Source organism: Puma concolor, chromosome C2, assembly GCF_028749965.1.
Source record: "Puma concolor isolate L17-30 chromosome C2, mPumCon1.1.hap2, whole genome shotgun sequence".
Classification (NCBI taxonomy): Eukaryota; Metazoa; Chordata; class Mammalia; order Carnivora; family Felidae; genus Puma; species Puma concolor.
In genome coordinates this window covers 857865-864935 of record NC_141675.1, presented here as the reverse complement: position 1 = coordinate 864935, position 7071 = coordinate 857865, and the positions used below count along the sequence as shown (strand labels likewise).

General features: G+C 50.0%; 2 long non-coding RNA genes across 2 annotated transcripts; one reads left to right on the top strand and one right to left on the bottom strand.

The window, feature by feature from the left end:
* Positions 1-468: 468 nt before the first annotated feature.
* On the bottom strand, positions 469-1370 carry LOC147577029 (uncharacterized). Its single transcript, XR_015255905.1, has 2 exons — positions 1230-1370; positions 469-604 (listed from the first exon to the last, which is right to left on the bottom strand). It is a non-coding gene; the product is annotated as an uncharacterized LOC147577029 (long non-coding RNA).
* Positions 1106-6079, top strand: LOC147577028 (uncharacterized). Its single transcript, XR_015255903.1, has 3 exons — positions 1106-1199; positions 3172-3251; positions 3909-6079. It is a non-coding gene; the product is annotated as an uncharacterized LOC147577028 (long non-coding RNA).
* Positions 6080-7071: the final 992 nt, after the last annotated feature.

Here is a 7071-nt window from a genome sequence, read left to right as displayed (position 1 = left end):
GTGATATTCTTTGACCTGGCAACTCCATTGCTAGCCATGTGTCCTAAGGGAATAGTCAAGGTGTGTCAAAGATTACTGCATTCTGATGTTCACTATTTATAATAGCAAAACTAAATGTTAAAAAAACAAGGCTAGCAATTAAATTATGGCAAAATCGTATAATGAAATAGTCATTAAAAAGAGGTGTAGGAGAATATCTGGCAGGGAAATGTTCATTGACGTATTGTTAAATTTAAAAGAGTGTAAGGCAGAATGTACATTATACTGTTTTAAATTGTTTAATATAGCCATTTTAATTTATTATAATACATATGCATAGAAAAATGACTGGAAGGATTTTTCAACAATCTATGGTATAGGGGGCGCTGAGATTTTGTGCTCTCCTACATTTTCCTAATAGGAATCAAGAATCAAACGTGTTCAACTATATGTAATGTTACAGTTAGAATAAAAGATGCTACCAGTAGGTTTAAAATGACGGTGACCTTTATTAGATAAGGCGTTGCGAGATCCCACTTTGCCAAGCCACAGTCAGCTACTCTGATGCCTTCTGCGCCTTCGTGAGCGGCCTCTGGGTTTCGGATGAACCGAAATGGTGTTTGACCTGGAGGGACGTGAAACGGGTCCATGACTCTACGACTCTCCAACAGGAGACCAAGGGCTCCGGCCTTTAAGAAATAAGGAGCGGCCGGCAAGATGGAGATTCCGAAGCCACGCTGAGCTCAACAGCTCTGCGGCTCAACCTCTCAGTGCCTCGCTTCCCCCTCCGGAACCCGAGAGGGACACCGGCACCTCCTTTCCCGGGTGGTCACTGAGGATAACCTGGGTGAAGCCGAGGGAAGGGTGAGAGCGGTGCCCGGGCGCAGAGTAAGCGCTCAGCGAACGTCGGCGGAAAACCCCGCCTCGGGTCCGGCCGAAGCGCCCGGAACCCCCCGCGCGCCTCGCGGGCCACGGCGCCCAAACCCCGGCGACGGCTACCGCGCTCGCACCCAAACGTCCGCCGGGGGCCCCGTTTCCAGCGGAAACAATGCGCGCGCGCACGCACGCGCCCGCCCCCCGAGCGCGCGCCCCCGCCCCGCGCGCGTGCGCGCAGCCGCGGCGCGTCCGGCCCCCGCCACCAGCTCCGCGGACCTGCGCCGGCTTCTAAGTATTTCTTGCTGTCACCAGACCGTCGGCAGCCGGCGGAATGCAAAAGAAAAGTAAATGAACTGTAAAGAAATAACACAGACCTTTCCGCATTCTGCCGCCTAAAACCGCCTCTCGATCCCCGAGCGTTCTCTCGGGGTCACCGCCGGGCCCGGTAAAAGCCGGGGAAGAAGGCGGGATAAGAGCGTGGTGGGCAGCGAGCCGGATGGGTAGCGACGGGGGAAGGGGAGACGAGAGCGCCCCCCGGCAAGTGCCCCCCCCCCCCAGCCCCGCCGTCCTGGCCCCCCCGCGGGAGGTCCGCTGAGCCAGCCGGTCCCCCGAGGGGCGGTCCCTGCGCGGCCAAGGTCAGGGCGCGGGGCCGGGGCTCGCAGCTGGGGCGACGCACCTGCTCGAGACCTGCCAGAGCAACTGCCTCTAGGGGGCCGACTCCGCTCCCCTGCCCTCAGCGGCACCTCACGCTCCTACCCCTGCCTTCCCCCGCCCCGACCCCCACCCCCGCAGCAGAGGCAGCCCAGGGGCCCGATCCCTCCCACGTGATTCAGGAGGGCCTTTTTCAAAGAAAACGGAAGCCACCTTTGGGAAGACGTCAATGGCAAACGGATAATCATTTTGTTTTTATGACGGGACCGGCAGGCACAGAAATCTCAAATTTTTCATGTGGGCTCAAGAGCTCTTCAAAGTAGAGAATCTTCAATCTCTGAAGTTTTCTCTTATATATCCTATGGAATGCGTATTAAAATCCTGAATGCTAAAACTCCATTGGAATTTAGTTACAGGTGAATTTGACCAATTGGACACACTGTGAAGAACCTAAAGTAGGGGCGTCTGGGAGGCTCTGTAGGTGACTTGGGACTCCTGATTTTGACTCAGGTCATGATCTCACCGTTCACGAGTTGGTGAGGGTGTTGAGCCTGCTTGGGATTCTCTCTCTGTCCCTGTCTCTCTGCCCCTCCCCTGCTTCTGCGCGTGCTGTAAATACATAAACAAACAAACTTAAAAAAAAAAAGATAAGAGTAAAATCACCACATAATAGTGTTAAAAGCCCACCATCTTTTGGCTGTTGGTCCTGTGTTTGAAATCAATTACTTTTTACCCCTTTTCTTCTCGGTTTTGTTATCTGTACATTATTGTCTTACAGATAGCGTGGTCTCCTTTTGGAGCCAATTTGACCCCACTCTCCTTTTGGCAAAACTTTTATTTGCATTTCCCTTGTGCACCCAACGAGTCTGTGTATTAACAACATGCTTCATTTTTGGCACAACAGCCTCATTAATTATGTCAGCAGAGAGCTGGCATCAGGACTCTTGGTAATTCCTGTCTCCTCTCTGCTGGCATTGTTGCTTCTGAACTACCAACCTACCATCAGCGGGCTTCATTCTCCCTTTGCGGTCCCACCCCACCCCCCACTCCTTTGCTCCAGCCCACCCAGCTCCCAGTTCTACAAAGAACGGAACATGAGGCCTAGGAGAATGAACTCTACTCGTTTTAGTATTCTTGGGCTTAAAAGAGACTTTCCGGGCCTATATCTCAGGTCCTTCTGGACTCATTGACAAGTTTTTGATGATGATGATTTTAACAGTGGTTACCATTTATTAAGTGCTTTCTATGTATCCAGTGCTTTAAAGAAAAAAAAAAAAAGGTAGATTATGTCATTTAATTCCTAAAACAAACGCTAGAGGCAGCTATCATTATTAACACCATTTAACAGAGGAGAAAACTGAGGCTCAGTGAGTTAAGGTCACAGGGCCAGGACCGGCAGGGCCAGGGTTGGACTTTGACATATCTGCTTTTGCTGTGCCGTGAAGCCGTCCCCTCTCTCACGACACACAACCACGTTGGCAAAAGGCTAGGGGCTCAAAGGTGTGAAATTTGGAAAATCACTTCAAAAGTTAAATGGCAGGTAATGGGGCCTAAAAAAGGGGTCAGGAAAGCCGTCTCTGAGAGTGTTGACGTGGCTAATGCAGCCCAGGACATGCCATTGTCAAAAACACAAAACACAAAACCCTGGTTATGTTTTATTTTTAGTTTCTGAAGTTCCCCCAGAAGTCTGAGATGGTGGCCAGTAATTTCTCCTTGAAGCCTAACGCACCTTACCCAGTGACTAGGTAAGGAGGGCAGGGGTGGTTGTTTTCACAAATGTTACTCCTAATTGTAGTATTATACCATCATTCAGGCCATCATGTCCCCCTTCCAACTGTATCCGGCATCTTGGTGGATGTCCCAGGTGAAGCTCATCAAGGAATTGCTAGTTGCAGTGGCCACCTTATTAAAACTCTGCGGTCGTGAGGAGTTCCTTGAATATGAGGGCTCAGCCATTACTCAAAAACATTTATAAAGGATCGACTTTATACTAGGCACTAAGCCGAGGCACTGCAGACAAATGCATGTGGCCTCCATTCTAATTTTACTTGAAATTTTACTTAAATAAATCAGAACCGCTGACCAATGGGGTGGGTGGTAAGGTTGAGGGACAGTTCATATCGTGTTAGAAAAAGACGACGGCAGGAAGGAATCCAATGCATTCCCAAGAGAGAAGACCCTAATGATTGGCTTTGTCATCAGTTACCAAAGACAAAGAGGCCGTCTCAAGAATAGATAGGACGGATGCCTTGTCCCTACCACAGGGTGAGGCAAAGGGCTTATCATAAACTACATTATTTTTTAAAGTTACCAAAACTTGATATGCTTGGTATGAAAAATTCAGACTCTGTAGAAATATAATAACTTGGCATTGACCTCTGCCCTACAATCTCTCTCTCTAGAGATAACTGTTGTGAACAGTTTAGTGTTGAATCAAAGGACCTAGTGCTTCTTTCTTGAACATGACAGAAAAAAAAAAAAAATTCCAAAGAACATGGCCCAAAGGAAAACAGACCACAAAACTTAAGGAGTCTCAGCTTGCTGGGTTATGAGATCCTTCTTTGGGGCGGCCCACTTACGCCTTGGCCTTGACTTCTGCTATCTGCGTTGGAAGAAAAGCCTAAGACAGGTAATATTTGCTTGTCACATGGAATCTAGGACTCAGTGGCAGTCGCCAGGCAAGTGACCGTTCCATCCTCTGGATAAGGCCTTAACAGGCTCTACTTAGGCGCCACACGTGTCCGTCCGGTTGCTGTCACGGTTAAGCCTCAGCCACCACTATCGTCTTTAGGTTAAATTAACTTACCACATCATTAGTATGCAGAGCCTTGGGGAACAGAACAGGCATGTGTTAAGGAGGAGAAATGGGTTGGTGAATCAGTGCCTGGGCTGGGACATTGCAATAGGGGCTCTGGGCAGCTGACGCTCCGGAGGGAATTTGAAAGGGAAAGAAGGGGCCATGGCCCGAAGGGTGGGCTACGTTCAGGGCATATACTTTACACACTTCATGATTTTTGTCTTGGGCAGACAGTAATCGTTATAGTATAAAGTTAGACTTGGGCTGATTTTGATTAATTTCTATCAGCACAGACTTGTCCAAGGGCTCTACCTCTTTACGTCCTGCTCCAGAACCTTGGCCTTGGAGGAATTTAAACAGGCCTTGAAGGCTGAGTAAGGAGTAGCCACAGTGCCGTCAGGTCCCCTAACATCCATCGTCCCGCGCATGGCCCATCTTAGAAGACTGCTTGGCCCGGCCTCCCTCGTCCAATGTGGCCATGTGACTAGATTCTGCTCCGGGGTGATGAGTGGGAGTGGTGTGGGCAGTTTCTCCGTAGTGTCTTCTGTTCTAGGCCGGCTTCCCCGGAAGTAGATGCTGACAACAAGAGTCCAGCACAAGCTGTTTACTTGAGAAGGTGATTCTAGGAAGCATAAGGAGGGGAGTAGGGGAGGTGTGTCGGTCTGGATTTTCTAAGTAGGTGCCAAGTGGAATTACACGTACGAGGATTTTGTTAAGGGAAACACGTATGGGCGGGACAGCGGGGTGGGAGCCAGATGAGGCCAGAAGGGCTGGCGGACCAGCCGGCAAAGGTGAGTCTGGCCCGAAGTGAAGGAGAGGAGGAAGGCCTTACACTGCCTGCCAGGCTGAGGAGAGGTAGCAAAGCCGGCATCAGGGGGCCCCGGTTCCCCTGGGAACGACCTGCGTTGGGGTCCTTGTGACAGTCAGCGACTGGAGCAGTCCGCGGGAAGAAGGCCTCGCGCGGGCACAGCCGGGGGCCTCGTGGCACGGCGGCCAGCCTTGGTAACTGTACCCTTCGGGTCGGAGGCCAGTCCTTGGCGCATCCTCCCGCCACTGCGGGAAGTGAGGCAGGGAGGGAAGGGATGTTAAGAGCGTACCATCGAGCATCCGGGGCCGCTGAGGCACCACCTGCTGGCATCCTCTGGGGACCGGGTCAGTCCCCACCCGAGGGGCGTGCAGCTGAGGGGCAACACGCCCCCACCTGTTGAAACTGCTGACGGGTTTGTCTTCGCTACAGGAGCCGCGCGAGAGACACCTTGAGAAAGTGGTTTTGAGGAAGCGTTTCCACTCGCTCCTGCGTGGAATCTTTCCAGCAGAGTTGCTAACAAACTGAACGTACGACTGACTGGGGTTATGCATCCTCTTTCTTCGTGCTCCTCACCTCCCGCCCCCCTCATTTCTGCTGGAGAATTGGAAAAGCGTGAAATGCCCCCCAGAGTGAAGAACACAGCACAGGGGACTCTGGGTAATCCACCCCTGCCCGCTGTAAGGACACGCTACCCAGTCCCGGATCATAGCCTCTTCTCTTCTTTACAACTCCGCGAGGAAACCTACAGTCGGGAGGAAAACAACAAAAACAAAAAAACAAACTAGGAAGAAATACACCATAGCAATTACTGGCTGGAAGGTGGTGGAATTACGGATATTTTTCTTTTATTCCATAATTAAATGCGGTTCTAACTCTTTTACTTCGATGTTTGTAGTAAGACTATTTTTCTACTTTTCTGTATGCTTAAATACTTCCATAATAAAAATTATATTTTAATTTCAAAGCAATTGTTCCTCTTAGCCTTCCCATTTTTGCTACCTTAATATCCACTGCTTGCTTCCTGGTCTTGCTTTCACTGCCCCATTCTCCCTGCCATCAAAAACCGAAAGATACCATTGGTTCCAAATCCTTGGTGGTTCATTAGGGACACAGGTGATCTTGGGTAGATGGCAAGCTTCGGTCGTTCCCGGCTGGGCAGTTCCCTGAATCTAAGGGGTGATGATGGTGGGGGCTCACCTGAGGGGAAGCTGGCAGGTGAAATTTTGTCTGAGCTTCTTTTCGGTCCTCTGAAGAAATGTCATTTTCTCCAGCAAAACCAACTAGGTAGTCATCCAATCTGTGTCCTCTTCTCCCCGGGAACGACAGCGGGACCATATTTCCCAGATCCCCTTGCAGTTCATAAGTATCCATGTGACGGCAGCCCGTGGAACAGGAATGGAAATGACGGCACCATTTCCAGAACTCAAGGTGTTAGGAGCTTGGGTCCCTAATCGCTACTTGGAGGGGAGCTGCCCGCACAGCAGGAACACCTATTCTGGACTTCACTTGGTAGAGGCAATTTTATTAAGCCATAGAAATATGGCAAGTTTATTAAGCCATAGAAATATGTGTTTGTTACAGCAGTGAGCCTACCACAACTAATACACTGTTAATGTCTCATATCTGCCAAGTTGGCTCTCGATCCACAGAGTCCAAGGTGAGTTTGACTGCAGAGAGCAGTGGAGCTCCGCTTTTTTAAAGACTTGCAACCTGGACTCGTTTGCAATCATAATACAATGGAGAGGCGGTGCCCTTGTTGTTCCCAATCTCATAACATCCTCTAGATTGCAGTAACTCTCTCCAGTTGGAGCAGCTTTAGACAAGGAATCCTGGTCATGTGTCCCTAATTGACGACAGTGTGATGCATGAATCGCTCAACCTCTGCGAGCCTCGGAAGATACCCAGTTCATTTGAGAGACAGCCAATCACAACAATACTAATAGCTAACTGTGTGCTGAGT